Consider the following 17,903-nt stretch of genomic DNA (forward strand, 5'->3'; position numbering starts at 1 on the left):
TTGTATTTTTTTTAAATGGGTGATAATGGAATGGTAACCCCACCCGCGCTATCGGTATACACCGGCGGGGCACCAGTGAAGGATGATAGGTGAGGATGAAGCAGGTCAGTTAGCTCATCGTGACGGATTCAATAAGAATTGTTCACGATGGTTTCCAGGGGGAACCACGTGAAGGTCGACCTAATAGGGTATATTGCTAACAATAGGGCAGTCAATCTCCAATGCTAACAATCCCTTTTCCCCCTAACTCCATTGTGTTACATTAAACACACTAGCTTGGTCTAAATACACCTTTTAGAACGTAGGCTCAGTAATTCCAGAGATTATATTAATCTTATTATTTAATATTAAAACAGAATCAAAATCTTAAGTTAGAATTATGGCATGTCAAGTAAGGGAATTAGAAAATTAATCCCTTGTTAATTATGATAGGTACATTTTGTGTTTGGGCTAGTGTTGTGTCGAGTCAGGCTGAGTCGAGTTTTAATTCGAATAGTACCCGGGTACTCGAATACATATGATACTCGAATGCTTGTCGAGTAATCGTAAATTTTTATTGTACTGTTAGATCGTTTCATTAATTTCTTACTTAGTTACCAAAGGAAAAAATATAAAAAAAAATCGAACGTTTACCATTATTTACAAGATTCATCATCATCATCATTTAAGCCATTATCCGTCCACTGCTGGACATAAGCCTCTCCCATAGACTGCTATAAAGAACGGTAAGCTGAGCCACCTGCATCCACTGACTCCCTAAAAGATTATTTTACTTAAAAATTGGCTGTATCCTGCAACTTTACTCGAAAAAGTATATAAAGTATCTAGAAAAAGTATAAAAGCCGTTCAGTAGTTTTTTCATTAGAGTAAGTAAGAGTATATACTTTCAGATGAAAAAAGAATTTTCCAAGTCGGTTTATAACTGACTAGTAACGAACATATAAAAAAATACAACCGAATTGTGAACCTCTTTTTATAGTCGGTTAAAAACAGTTGTGTTTTGTTAATCATTAAAAAACATTTTAATGTAATAACTACCAGTTTAACTCACGTGTTATTAGATTGAGAAAGCTTTTTGAACCAATTCGATTTTTTAACAATAAATTTAAAAAAAGTATATCGGGAACATCACTAATTTGGGGTATGTTACACTGTTAAATTTATAATAGAAACGGAATCCTTATTGAATGTATAAATTTGAGTTTGTTTATTGCCTCGTGGCATTTTAATGGCTTAAATAATTGTTATACAATGTATATACACGTAGTATTGGAGATGGAGAAGGAGATTTGGTCACTCAATCACTTGGACTAAGTCGAGGGTAAAAGTCAGTTTAATATAAATTCGACTTCATCCCGATTTCGTCCCGATTTCATCTTAATTTCATCCCAATTTTATTCCGATTTCATCTCGATTTCATCCCGCTTGATAGCGTTGAATGTCAGGAGATAATTCATGTCAAGATACGGAATTAGGATATTGGTTTACTGTTCATTGCGTATTCTGTATTCAAGGTGAATATACATATCTTTTCATAGATCAAAGGCTGAATTACCTCAAAATATGTGAGAGTGATTTGATTCCGTTCAAAATTTATAAGTAATTTAATGTTCAACAACTCCATTGCAGAAGTTCGCCATCTTTAGTCGCATGTAGACACGGTTTTACCTTCGATGCCAAACTTTTGTTAGTCTAAAATGGCAACTTTGGTCATTCCGTTACCAATTCACAACACGGTGCAGTTTATCATGCACAAATGTACAAAATATCTTCATAGGAGTCAATTCAGCGAGGCCGTTCTCCTAATAATTTTGATATCTTTTGTACCAAACATTTTTTTTTATATTGTGATGAATAAAGAAGAAATAAATAAATAAAAAAAATATATCTATGAGTAAAATGTGTAAAATTGTATATAAAATTGCTAATACTATAAATGTGAAATTTAATTTGTTTTTATCTTTTGTTGCTTTAATAACTTAACCAATTATCATGAATTTTGCCATAATCATACGTAATGTTTATGATTTGAAAATATACATATATTTGGGATTTGGAGAGATAGGTTATTTTTTATTCCAATTTATCTATATATCAAAATTACACGATCGATGTCGAACTAACAAATATCTAGTTAACTAGTTTATTATTATTTTTTAAACGAAAAATATAAGGTTCAAATATTAAGGTTCTCAATTTATTATTTTTGACTCGATTAGTTCTCAATTTGTTATTTTTTTTTATGTGTGTTACTTCATAATTCCGTCAGTTCTGAACTGATTTGGAAAAATCTTGTTTACCTTAAAGGATATATAAACAGTTTGGTCTCATAGAAATTTTATTAAAATCGCTTTAGTAGTTTAGTTTATAAATCAAAATAACTGATTTTGTCACAATTGAAGGCTTTTTTTGGACACAAACTTTAATTGTTATAATTTTTCAATTATTATTAATTATTAAATTAAATATTTACCATAGTACAGTCTGACACTTAGTAGTTCCAATTATGTACCTTCGATAAAGTGTACATTTTAGACACCTAAAACTTATATTGGCAGCAAGCCAACGTGCGGTCTTAGCAATTAGTAGGGTGTAATAAAAAATTAAAACGGTTCATGAACGGTATTTAGTACTGTGTCTTAAGGTATTCAAGGGTATAACTTTTTTTATGGTACTAAAAATGGGAAGCGAGCTGACATCCCATCTTATGGAGAGTGGTAATCATCAGATATAGAGAGTACCATCTACATCATAAAATACACTGTAATGCCTATAGCATCCCCTCATACGTTGCCATTCCTGAGGTCTATGGTGTTATACTTCCATACCTTATAATTTCGACGCTACTATCCACCCTTCAAACAGCAATGCAAGCAGTTATTAAAAATATAAATTAAAGTAATTTAAATTGTTAGGCCCTCTGACTATATCCCCATGTATAGTTGGAAGGCCTGAAATTAAATTTCAAGTTATTTACTACTTTTTACTTATTTTATATATTTTATTTATATTTTATATTTAAATTACTTAATACTACATTCTATATGCATTAATAATATTAGGACCATATTGTTTCTGTAATCATTCAGTATGTGTTATAAGCTTAGATTATATAGATAGTGTTTCCATAGAAATGCTTCCAGAAAACCGGGTCAACTTTATTAATAGCTATAAGCGTTTCCTTTACGACTTCTATATTTATTATGTTATATAATTTTTGCATTTTTTTAATACATAAAAACTTATTTTATTCATTAAATAATTAAATATAAATACGCCAAGATACATTGTATTATATGCGTAAGTATATAGAACACTGATAAAAAACGAGTCAGCTAATTTGCGACTTAGCTGATAAAAATTTTGAGGCTCGATGTATCTCTATTTCTATCTATAAAGTTAAGTTAAGGTTATAACATGTGTACTATTTATTATAAAAAGAATACTATATATAATTATCTATATATTTTTTATTATTTACCTAATAATGATTTCAACTAACTTTGAAAAGAACTCCTTCTTTTCGAAGTCAGTTGAAAACTCGGTTGTATTTTAAATTCTAAATAGTTCTAAATTTGTGTTCTAAATTCGGTTGTATTTTAAATTCTAAATAGTTCTAAATTTGTGTTCTAAATTCGAATGTATTTTTATTTATGTTTGTTTTCTCATAACTCCGTTGTTCTAAACTGAATTGGAATTTTTTTTTTTTTATCAGAAAGCATATTATTTATTACTCACAGATTGGTCTCATAGAAACTTTATCAAAACCGATTCAGTAGCGCAGTTTTTAGATCAAAATAACTGTTTTTTTTTTGGAACACGATGTTTATTTATTTGAATTCGTGTTTGTAAGTGTAATTAAAAAAAATCAATTAATATCTCATATTAGCTCACTTTTGATCACAACAGAATATCAGTGTTTTGCTCTTTTTAGGGCAAAGCAATAAACTGAGTTGTGACCATTTTGTGTTACTGTGGCACACGCATGAAGGGAAAAATTTTTGTTACTAATTTTATGCATTTTTTTTAATTTTTTGTATCTTTGTTTATTTTTTTTATCTTTTTTCACTGTGCATTTACGTTTATTGTTGTTTGTGTACTGTAAGTAATGCAAATAAATTATCTATCTATCTATCTAAATAGAGATTGAGAATATTTAGTTCGTATGAAACCCAACCACTCTCCAGGCTAATGGGTCACCTTAGACTGTTATGTAAAAGTTATTATACCAATATGTCGGTGATGTATCAGGGGGTTAATGGCGCGAGGTGTTTCTGCACAGTGATTGATTATTGTAAGGTCGATGCTTAATTGCGAGGGTCACGTTCTTCGCGTTCGGACAATTCAATCAATAACTGGTCCCAGTTCAATTGATTACGTTTAATTAAATGGAACGGTTCACTCGTATGACATTTATTGATTTGAAGTCATGAATTATTGCAGATAATATATCATTATCATCATCATCATTTTTTTTATACAACTTAGAATGGCAAACAAGCTGACGGCCCACCTGATGGAAAGTGGTAACTGTCGCCTATAGATATGAGCAGTACCATGGACATAACAGAGTATACTGTTTCGACCATGATACCCCCCATGCGTTGCCATTCCTGAGGACTCAGGTGTTATTCCTCTGTACCCTGTAAATTCACGCCATATCCCACCCTTCAAACCGAAACACAGCCATGCAAACACAACTGCTTTACGGTTGAAACACGAATGGGATAGAAATACCCAAGCAAACGACTTTTGTACAAACTCATTTCAGCCGTTAACTGTCCGCTGCTGAACATAGGCCTTCCATCTTTAGAGGTTTTGTCAGTAGTTGCCACGTTTGGCAGGTTTGCAAATTCAGGCTTTGGTGATATTTTAAGGGAGTTGCTGCTGCTCATCTCTCGACCATTGAGTTCATTGAGAAAATGCGGTTGCCCATTCTATGTTGGGACTACACGGCATTAATACAAATCCTTCCAATTAAATACGAATCACGCAAATTGGCACTGACATCTCGGATTGGCCAGTACTGCTTGCTCGTTCTTCGGAAATGCTTAAATCTAAGTTTACTTGAATAAAAACATTTCTTTCTTTCTTTCTTACGACACTAACAGGGAAAGAAGGGGTGGCTCATTCTATGCTGGGATCATACGGCAGTTTCTATATCATACTATAAAAAAAAAATGTAATATTGATTTGCCCGATACAACATAGCCTCCTCAAATAATTATTCATTGGTACTCTGGCAGAATATTCCAACAGTATAGGCGGGGTAGCTCATTATGTATAAAAAATAAAAATATAATTTTAAGTAAATATTAATTTATTGCATTTTTTTTTTAAATATGTTACTGGCCATATATAGAAGTAACTTTACTTTATATTTGAACATAATAACAAATAATCAAAAGTGATTTTGAAAATGGAACATTGCATTAAAAAGAAAATTTTTAATTTTTTTTTAAGATTACATAGATTAGTGTTGGCCAGTACCAACATTTTAAATTTTAATGGAGGTTGAATATTAAATAACATGTAAAATTACACATTGAAAATTATAGTGTAGATCACACCATAATTATTTTTCGTATGTAATTTTCTTTAACTTCCGTCTACTAACAGTTTATTTAAATAACATCAATTACTTAGAAAATGTATCGAGAAATACCTTATATATAATTTGTTTCCTAAATGTTTATATATATTTGAGGCAAATTCTCAAAGGCTTCTAGACCTCGACGATGGAATGTAATATCTTTACCTTTGTAGAGGCCATAAATTAATATAATTTCTCCAATTAAACTTACATTTAGATATAATTTAGATTTCTTACGCCTGCGTTATTTAAGGCATTTACCTCAAATTGTAATAAATATGTTTTTAATGATTTGACACTATTAGAATTATTAAAAAATTAATGGAGACATAAAATAGCATAATTTCCTGTTTAGTGATTTAAGTAAATAATATAGTATATAACTAATCGTTTCCCGCGGCGTTGCTCGCTTTTAACTATGTAGTTCTCGTATATCATTCCAATTGGAACTCTTCATGAATCCAGTCTCATATTGTATTATATACTTAAACGATAAGTACTTAATATCTTCATACAGTTTCAGCCAATTCAACTGATCGGTTATTTCATAGCATCTCATGTGATTCTTTAGATTGATATAACTTTTTTATTTATGAATTGGTTAAAACAAAACAAAAACTAGATGTTAAGTGAAACAAACCGCAACGCATTAGTGAAAACCGCGTTCAAATCGGTTAAGCCGTTTCTTTGATTAGAATGCACAAATGTACATATAAATAGACAAAAATTCTAAATATCATTGTTTTGGGTTCTATTGTGTTCATAAAGTCCCCCTATAATATTTTTTCTTATATATCTTCCATGTACAGACAGCGACCAGTTACGATTTTATTATATGTATAGATATAGCGATTTAAGTAAAATAATCATTTTTATCGATTAATATTTATTGGAAAAATATAAATGGTAATATGGCACAAAAATGCAGTCATAGATATGAGCAGTACCATGGACATAACAGAGTATACTGTTTCGCCCATGACACCCACCATGCGTTGCCATTCCTGAGGACTCAGGTGTTATTCCTCTGTACCCTGTAAAGTCACGCCATATCCCACCCTTCAAACCGAAACAAAGCCATGCAAACACAACTGCTTCACGGTTGAAACACGAATGGGACAGAGGTACCGAAGCAAACGACTTTTGTACAAAGTCTCCCTCTGGTGAAAATATATATATATATATATATATATATATATATATATAATTTTCGATATATAAATTAAAATATATTTATATAGTTTACAGTTTATTTAACTAACATGAAAATTATATGTGTGTCTATTGTTAAGAAATGCTGTATGAAATTATCTTAACGTTTCTTAACATTGTGTCAATTTTGAAGAACTTATTCTTAGAAAAACTTATTGACTAATAGAGAACACGCTCTAGTGTTAAGTCCGCCAAATGTAGGTACATAGAACTTTACTGTGTATTAAAGTTTAAATAAATAATAAATATAATAAATATAAACTTGTATTGCATAAATTGCATTAAGTACCATCGTCGATTGATCTTAGTACAAAATCCGTCTATTTGATTACCTCTATCCCACAAGTGTTTCTGTGACCAAGTAGCTGTACTGGCATTGCTGTTTCAATTTGAATCCTATTCGCAATAACATTGAAATTACTGGGTACGGAAGCATAACAGCTTAGTGTACAGGAATGCAATAACGGGTATCACTAGCGTGAATCAATCTCTGAATGATTGGACTTAGTACTTATAGACGATGATGATTATAATATGATGCAGGCTATAAACGTACTTAATCTAATATGCATTGGTTTTCTCTTAAGGTTCAATATCGCTAGAAGTACGTCTGGTATTATATTTTTTTTTGGATGGGTAAAAATGGTATGGTAACCCCGTCTGCGCTAACGGAATACGCTGGCGGAGCACCAGTGAAGGGTGATAGATGAGAATGAAAACAGGCCAGTTAGCCCATTATGATGAATTCATCAGGAAATAACCATGATAGTTTCCAGGGAGAACCGCGAGGAGGTCGACCTGGTTGGATATATTGCTAGCAATGGGATTCTCAGTCTCCATTACTAACAATCCCTTTTCCCCGTCTGGTATTATATTAAAAGATAGTGTGAGAAACAGTGTAATTAGAGAAAACATTAGGGGACTGAAAGACGATGCAGTGACAAAAAAATTGGAAAGAGAATGTTGCGTTGGTTTGGTTATTTGGAGAGAACGGATGAAAGAAGTATTACGAAAGTGATTTAATGAGTAAAAATGAATGGAGATGTCGGTAGGGGCCATCCTAGACGGACGTATGTCGATCAAATAAGCGATAGACATAACAGTATACTCTGTTATGTCCATGGTAATACTCGTGTCTATAGGCGACGGTTATCGCTTTCCATTAGGTGGACCGTCAGCTTGTTTGCCATTCCAAATTTTTTTTATACTACTGAGGTGGTAAATAAGCACCTGATGGTGTTACCGTAGCTTATGAATGCCTGCAATATTACGTTCGCGTTGCCAACTCTGAAGAAACCTCTTTACCCCTCTTTTGAAGAACCCCATGCTGTAGTCTCTTGGAAAAACCTCGGCAGGAAGCTCATTCTAAGTTGCATAAAAAAAGATGTGATGAGGAAGAGCCAAATTAAAAGTATGAAAAATTTATAAATGTGGAGGAAGCGAAAGAGTTCCATTATTTTTGCCTATTCCAATGAGGGACAGGTATATAAATATATGACAAATATGTATGTATGTACATATGTATGTTTCATGTTGCTACATATTATAAAACAAAGTCTTTGTCAGCAAGTTTCTTTACATGTTGAGTTTGCATAAACATAAATGATTGAGTTTACATAACTATGAGTTTATCTTCCCTTTCCATTTATACCAAAACAAAATTGTGTACCAAAAATAAAACAAACTTTAATTATGGCAAAAATAGCTACTTTGATTTAAAAACTAAACGACGGTAACGATTTCGATAAAATTAGTTTATTTTTAATAGGTGAAAATGGAATGGTAATCCCGCCCGCACTATCGCTTTACACCAGCAAGGTACCAGTGAGGGATAATAGGTGAAAATGAATGCAGGTCAGTTGGTCCACAGTGATAAATTCGACAAGAATTAACCATAATGGTTTCCAGGGAGAACCGCGTGGAGGTCGACCTGAGAGGGTATATTGCTAGCAATAGGGATATTAGACCTCATTACTAACAATCCATTTCCTCCCTAACTGGGAGTTATGCGTGACAAATATAAAAAAAAATAAAAAAATAAAATAAACGTCTTGAGAAGGAATTTTATTGAAGAAGAAGATTCCTGGTCACTAAGGATCAATTATTCTGACTTCGTTCTCATTTGTCACCATGCACTGATGTCTAGGCATATTTTATTTATAGCATAGACGGCTTTATAATATCATTTTTACCGTATTAAAAAGACTGTCCGCACGGTACAGAATTCAATTACTGTACGGTGCATATTTTTTATATATTCATATATCCTACGTTAGTATGCAAAATAAAATCCTTTCTATACTACAAAAGGCACGTTAAGCCGTCTGTTCATAATGGACACAGTGAAGTGTCAATCACTGTGAACAAACATTGACATGAATCAGCGTAGTGAATATTGCTACTAAGGTTTTGTTAGCAACTTACTTCAAAAAGAAGGTATACAATTCGGTTGTATTGTTTTTGGTTTGTTACACATAACTTAGTCACTGGTAAACCGATTTCGAAAATTCTTTATTTGAAAGGATATACTTGCAGATTGGTAGTGTAGAAATTTTATCAAAATCGGTACAATAGTTTAGTTTTTAATTCAAAATAACCGTTTAAAATTTTGTTGTGGGACACAATTTAATTATTTTGTTGATATTTTGATGGTTTAAGAGATTTTGTATTTTTTTTAACCTGTATGTTTAGGTACATAAATAACAATTATATATTTAAAATACTTCAAAGAGTTTTTTTAATCACAGAGTTTTGTTTGGATTTGATGTTTCATTTTTTCTGCCTATCTTAATGGGAGACAGACGTGACACATATGTATGTATGTTCTTTTTACAATAGCTTATGAAAAAAATCGACTGCATACTATAGTGAAGTAATGTTTTTTTTATAACACAGTGTTAAAATCACAAAAATAACATAGTTAAAGTCTATATTAAATGAAGATGTACAACAGGCGAGCTTAATTCTCCTTAACTTAGAATTTTCTTCCAGCAAACCCTGAGTGAGATTTATATTTATTTTGTCTTATAAATTCTTCAACTTTTTAATACATATAACTTCACTTTATTTATTTAATAATTAAATATAGATATATCAAGATACATTATGTGTACATAGAACATAAACAAACAAAAAGAAGACGGCTAATTGTTAAAAATTTTACCCGTTTTTTGAGGCTCGATGATCTATATTATATAATCTAAGATTCTATTATTATAGTTTCATCATTATTATATCAGCCTTTATCTGTCCTCTTTTGAACATAAGCCTCCCCCTTTGGGAGGGGGGGTTTGCCAATAGTTGCCTCTCTTGGCAGGCGGATTGGCAAACCGTAATTAGGCTTTGGAGATGTTTTAAGAGGGACGCCGTTCCCAATCTCTCACCTTCATTTACGACACCCACGGTAAAGGAAGGGGTGGCCTATTCTATCCCGGGATCATACGAAAATAGTTTATCATTACATTACCATCCGTCTGACCGTATGTTTATTCGCCATTTCACTTGTACTCACAAAAAAATATACATCACTTATATTTTATCAGATCAGTAATATTGTACTAAAATGGTCCCTCCCACAACCGTAAGGCTGTGCGTTACAACGATTTGTCATTTTTATTGTTTTCATAATGGATCTCAAGTCCGCCGCTCCACTATGGCGTACAGCCAAGAAATCGCACTATTAGTGTCACCATAATATTGTTCATATTTTAGCAATTCAAATGGTAATTGAATTAATTTCATTGTTCATTGTATGTACAGGTTTTAAGGTAAATCGTAGCTAACGTCTCCAGTAGTACTGCTTTGCAGTTATTTATTTATTTATTTATTTAACTCTTTATTGCATAATAAACAAAAATATACAATGACAAGTGAATAATTTAAGTTAAATACATTAATATATATACAGATTGAAGTATACAAAACAAAAAGTACAAAAGGCGGTCTTATAGCTAGAGCAATCTCTTACAGACAACCTTTGGTTAAAGGAGAACAGATAGAAAGTTTATGTTTTTTTTTTTTATACAACTTAGAATGGCTAACAAACTGACGGTCCACCTGATGGAAAGTGGTAACCGTCGCCTATAGACATGAGCAGTACCATGGACATAACAGAGTATAATGTTTCGCCCATGATACCCCCATGCGTTGCCATTCCTGAGGATTCGGGTGTTATTCCTGTGTACCCAGTAAATTCACACTATATCCCACTCTTTAAACCGAAACACAGCCATACAAACACAACTGCTTCACGGTTGAAACACGAATGGGACAGAGGTATCCAAGCAATTGACTTTTGTACAGTCTCCCTCTGTGAATAGAAATTTAATGGAATTTAAAAAGTTTAGTATTATTTTTATAAAACTTATTGCTCATTTCAAGGGCTTTGCGAGATGTAGGCCGCAGTGCGAGACGAGACGATGTAACGTAAAGCATAGTACTCACTTTGAAGTAAATTTCCGGATGAAGTCGAGACAGTTATAGGAAGTGACAAACTTTGTAAATTTATAAAAATATATAGAGTTGATTTCGCACGTCGCTGTAGCATTTTAATACGATTTTTTTATGGCATATGATTTATTATGGCATAATATCATAGATTACATGATTTTAAATAAAAAAAAGAACAGAAAAAGTTGGAAATTATTCGGAACGAATTTCCACTGATTTTCAGTTCTTAATAGTGGTCTCAATTCATTGTTTCAGTTTTTGTCTGTATATATAGACCCTTATAAACCGTAAAAATTCAGCTATTTTTGTCAAAGTATTTTTAAAGAGACGATTTATCTAGAAGTTGATATAAGCCTATACTATCAGATATATAAATAAAAAAAAATTGGAGATATAAACTGAAAGTTTTATTAATTAATTAATAAAAGTTTATTTCGCTAACCTGGCTTATTTAGAAGATACATTTGATATATTCGCTTGCTTGGGTATTTCTGTCCCATTCGTGTTACAACCGTGAAGTAGTTGTATTTGCATGGCTATGTTTCGGTTTGAAGGGTGGGATATGGCGTGAATTTACTGGGTACAGAGGAATAACACCCGAGTCCTCAGGAATGACAACGCATGGGGGGTATCATGGGCGAAACAGTATACTCTGTTATGTCCATAGTACTGCTCATGTCTGTAGGCGACGGTTACCACTTTCCATCAGGTGGGCCGTCAGCTTGTTTGCCATTCTAAGTTGTATAAAAAGAAATTTATTGTGAGTAAACTATATTAAAACACACTCAGAATATTCCGTTATATATATTATAATCTATTTTTAACATTAATTTAATATAAAATAAGTCCAACATAAAGAATTGAATGTAAATGAAAAATATATTAGAGTACGCAACAAAAAAGTATTTTAAATAAAATATTTAATATTAACTTTTTGTCGCCTATTTTGTATGCGTGGATTTCGAAAGCAGGAAAATAAATGAAAAACACCACGTCTAGATTATGTATCAAGATAAAACGTTAGATTTCAAGTATATTAATTCAGAAATACAATTGTGAAAAATACATTCAAAACGGTACAGTATTTTTTGCGTGATGAACAAACATACAAACAGATAGATAAACTAACAAATTAGCTGTGTGCATGTTTGCCACCTTTGTGGTATAAAAAAGAGACGGCCAAAATTTTTTAAATATATTTTTTTGCTTCTATGCTGACTGCTCTTATAGAATTGTATCTTCATACATTTTTTTATCATTTAAATATCACTTGTGTACAGATTTTGTCCAGTTACGATTTTATTATATTTTTTTTTTATTATTTAGTTACATATAGTAAGAATAGTAATATAAGATACCTACAGATTGCTTCTTTTAAATATTTTATTACATTCTGTATACCATATGTACCATAACCTCTCATAAACTTTTCACGAATGACTGAACATGGGTTTTTCCTCAAAGTAGAGAATATTAACCTGCTATTACTATGGCGGCTAGGTGGTTAGTAGGTTAGTATAAAACTTTATTTCGAATTTTCCTTCTCTTGCAACTACATTCTGTACTTGTGTTAGTACATGATATTTTGTTTATTATTTCCTATAAAAGATGAAAAGGTGTATCTTTATATATATATATATATATATATATATATATATATATATATACTTATATTTAGAATACAATGTATTCTAAAATCATTTACACATTAGCAATACATATAGACTAGTAATCCGACCCAGTATTGCACGGTTTTTTTAAAAATAAAATAAAGCCCATGTTACTCGCTGGTAACGTAAATTTCATTAGGTGAATGAATTTTAAAAATATATTAAGTTGGTTGGTCACTAAACAAAATTGTACACGGAAAACTAGATGGCGCTAAACTCGTCAATTTAGAAATTTTATATCAAATTAATTTTAATTACAAAATAATCTACAAAAACCATAAGTTTGTATTACAGTTTCGTTCTAGTATTGTTCAGTCTTGTTTAGTTAGCAACAACTTTAAGTATTTTTTGAGTTTAGCCATTACATATAAAAAAAGAATCAATATTCTCTTTGTAATATTAATTTAAATTATATTATTATATCACATGTAGTAAATAAATAGATCACAATAAATAATATAATCAATAAATAGATTTGTGTACTTTGTTTCTGCAACGATTTCACATCAAATGCTGACCTATAAGTGAATATGTTTGATCCAATCTGATTGTTGATAGTTTATATTGAAATGTCAAAAGGCAAATGCATTTCAAAAGCTCTCAATCTATTGACGCGGAGATATGCAGTCAGAGATCCATTCGACATGCAAGTGACATTCAGTCTATTTTTGTACACTCTCAGCATGGTTGCACAAATAATAGTCTCAAAATATCGGAGTTTATATCGGAGAGGAAAATGAATTTCTGATTTTTATATACTAAAAATAAGTTTATTAAAAACAATTTTTAAAATATAAACTTTTAATAAACTCTGTCATAATGTGGTTGCGACCATTTTAAAATGTTCTTATTAATATTTTTGTTGTCTACTTTTTAATTCTTTTAATTTAATACCCTTATTAAAAGGATTAACAAAAAATATGTTATCCGCCATCTTGTGACGATCGCCATTTTGAAAATATTAAAATATTGAATATTGTACATCAAAACTAAGACTTACTTAACGACTTCAAGAAGTGGTTTTAATTTAGCTTGCAAGAATTAAACTAAACAAACTAATTAACTAATATACGTTATATATTTAACATATATTGCACACAAGTTAAACAAATATTTGTAGTAACAGAAAAAAGGACAAACTTGTGTATATAACCAGTATTTATATATCTACCCCTTTGGTACAGCTCTATTTTGTGTACCATAAAAAAAGACGAGCAAACCGACTAGTAATTCAATCCAATCCAGCAAATACGCTTTAAAGTGATACAGCGCTGGAGTTTTATTTAAAATTTTTAAATAAAACTCCAGCCAAGAAAGCTTTTATACATTTCTAAATAAGCTGCGCTTCATTTAATATGGCCACAATAAACAAACTACTTTTGGCCATAATAAACAAACTTTGGGCAAAAGCAAAAATTTTCCACTCTGGGCAAAAGTAACAATTTTTCCTTTCTTTATTTTTGCCGCAGTGTGTAGCTGTGAATTTGAAGGATGGGATCAACATTATTATCGTCATATCAGCCGTGAACGGTCCACTGCTGAACATAGGTCTCCCTTTTGGAAGATTTTGCAAATAGTTGCTATGCTTTGCGGGCGGGTTGGCAACCGCAGTTTGTTAATTTGGTGCAGTACAAGTAGCTCTTGTGCGATGCCGAAATAATTCTTAAAAATAACAAAAAAATATTTAAAAGTTATTGTTTTGACCTCTATTGTTTTTGTTAAGTATTTTCATATCAATTTTTCTTAAATATTTCCTATGTACAGACATTGTTTACTTACAATTTAAAATAATATAGAAAAGCGGAAGAGATTGTTCGAATGCGTTAACCTTTAAAACTATCAACTAGATTTGAAAAATTCTATTTGCATTTGTTAGCTAATTTTTCAAGGAAGCTTACAAATTGTTCAATATTACAATACGAATACGGGCGAAGCCGTGGGCTATAACCTATTATATTAGTAAGATTTTGCGCATAAATGCAGTCTCTAGACTTTATCAGTTCTGATCACGAAAGGTAGGTCAAACAAGACATTAGTGATCCTTCACACGATAAAAGGAACAAGTTCGTTTGAAGCCGTCTAAGTGCTACTCAAGATAATTGATCGGTCCTGAGTCGAGAATCTGGCCTTTATCCGCTTATATGTCAGTACTTTTTAGGAAATGAATTGAAGTAGATTCTATGTGGTTCTTAAAGGAACCGAGGCTAGTGCCCTCAACCTCAATATCTGGCAATTTATAGATTCGTTTAAGGATTACAGATAAGGCTAGCTTTTTTTATTTATTTATTATTATTATGAATGAATTAATAACTTTACTTGCTTGAATACAGGATAACGTTAGAAGTGTTTAATGTTAAAAACAGACATTGCATTGTACTGTGTGGCGTGCAAATATTTAATATGGAACTTGTCAAGTGAGTAAAAATATTTCTCGATAATGGCTTATAATAATGGATTATAAAGTATCTCTTTAATTTTTATTCTCTGTCAGATCTCTGTATTCAGTCGATAATTTATTATATATTTGAATTGCTGTATTATTAATTATTAGTATTGATCAAACGAACTTGTCAAATGAAGATTTAAATTATTTTGTCATCAACGAAGAGACAGTTTCTTTTATATATATATATATATATATATATATATATATATATATATATATATATATATATATATATATATATATATATTATATGGAGTTAAATAAAATAATTCTATTATTTTATTTAACTCCACTACCATTAGCATGCATGCGACATTTGAAGATTACCTACTATTATTGCTAGTAGAAGTTCTGTGACCTTCAATGTTATTTGTCAATCTCCGACCGCTATCCAGTCCACGCACATATTGCGACACGTATTTCACCACTAAATAAGGCATTGTCAGGCAAATTGTGACTCCCAGAGTTCGCTGTCTGGACACTGAACTGTCAACACTTACCTGGAGGTGGATTTACCTACATCATCATCTCAGTCATTATATGTCCACTGCTGAACTTTAGCCTCCTCCATAGACTGCCATAAGGAACGATCCTGAGCCACCTGCATACACTGACTCCTTGCAATGCATTAGGGGTCGTCACTCCATCAAGTGGGAAGTCGTCATACACTTCGTTTGCCCGTACTGAGTCGCCACTCAAGAACCTTTCTTTGCCATCAGTTGTTGATTCTACGAACTAAATGACCAGTCTATTAGCACTTTAGCTTGCTTATCCTTTGGACTATGCCAGTGACTTTGGTTTTTTTGCAAATATCCTCATTTCGAATTCTGTCACGCAAAGCAACTCAGAGCATAGTCCTCTCCAAAACTCGCTAAGTAATTTGAAGCTTTTGAATACGGGCAATTGTGTAGGACCATATTTCAGTATAAAGCTATGTAGATTATATAGGTAGTATCAAATATCAGAATACCAAAGGGAAACTTTGTGCAAATGTTGTCTGTGTGAATACTTCTGTACACTTAGTATCTGATTTTCTTATTGTAATCGATAGAATCTATTTCAGTGTTGGTCCCATAATAAATTCATTATAATTGAAATAGCCGTTTATCTTAATGTCAATCAAAAATAATCTTAAATTAACAATTAACTGATTTCAAGACTAAGGAAACTAAACAACTGAATTTAAACTTTTTCTTTTGGGAAATACGATATCAGTTTTCTTGATGCCTAAAACGGAAAATTATTTCCAAATTAGTTAATGGACCTCAGGGCCTCGACTTCGCTTAGATAGGTAGGTAGGTTTTTTTTATATATAAAATATAGTTCATGTTACTCGTGTTAGTTGCTAATAATGTAACTTTTAAAAGGTGAAAGAATTTCTGAAATCGATTGAGTCGTTTTTGAGTTTATTCATCACGAAAAAACAATGAAATTTCCTTTCTTTATAATATTAGTGTAATTGAAAACTAAAACAACAATTACGCACTATATATATATATATATATATATATATATATATATATATATATATATATATATATATATATAGAACACAATAAATTCCAAATCAACTATTACAAATTTATTTATTCATGCATTCATTTATTCATGTACCCATTCATTCATTCGTCCACTCATTTATTTATTTACAAAAATATAAAAAGCTCTAGTAGCTAGTAGTAGCTTAGTCCTAGCGATAAGACCGCCTTTTATACCTTTATGTATATTATTGTCTTTATGTATGTATTGTCATTATATATTGTTATGTTTTTGGTGTAATAAAGGGTTAAACATCGCTATACTTATTCGAAATGGTTAAATTTGTTCAAAAACATTATACAAATTTTGAGAAACATGAAAAGTATTTGTTAAAGAGAAAGGTTGCACAGAAACCACCTATAATACCTCGACATAGATTCTCACTGTATATATATGTATATATATATATGTAACTAGATAGATAGCTAAATACACAATAATGTATGTCAATGTGTCAACTATTATTTTCCTTATATTTTTCCTTTACATTCCAGCAAATGGAGGAATGATCGATCAACTGTCGCTTCCTGCCGATATGAGCGACGACTCAGGAAGCCACAGCGAACGTATATACATATGTATGGGTAATATTCACAAACTGTGAATAATGAGGCTCATATAACAAAGAAAACGTGAATGTGTCGCGCCCCGCTTGTTATGTATTTCAACGTTATTGCTTGTTTGGCTTGTAGGTAATTTGTTCGAAAAGAGATTTGCTCTTTATGTAAAGAACAAGCTACACTGAAAGCTAAGCTAAGCGAAACTAAATTGTTGCGGATACAATTTAATATGTGAGAATGAAATCTTTTTCATATTGCACGTACTGGCCATTTATACTTTTTACTATAGAAAGATATGATGCAAACTGTCTATTCAATAAAAAAAAATGTTGAAAACATAATACTTTTTTTATTTATCTCGTCGTCCTTGTAAATATATAATAATTTGACCGCATTTTCATCGCAATTATCACAGTTTTCAACAGGCGTAGACA

Source organism: Galleria mellonella, unplaced genomic scaffold (assembly GCF_026898425.1).
Source record: "Galleria mellonella isolate WM207_F2 unplaced genomic scaffold, CSIRO_AGI_GalMel_v1 utg537, whole genome shotgun sequence".
NCBI classification, from domain to species: Eukaryota; Metazoa; Arthropoda; class Insecta; order Lepidoptera; family Pyralidae; genus Galleria; species Galleria mellonella.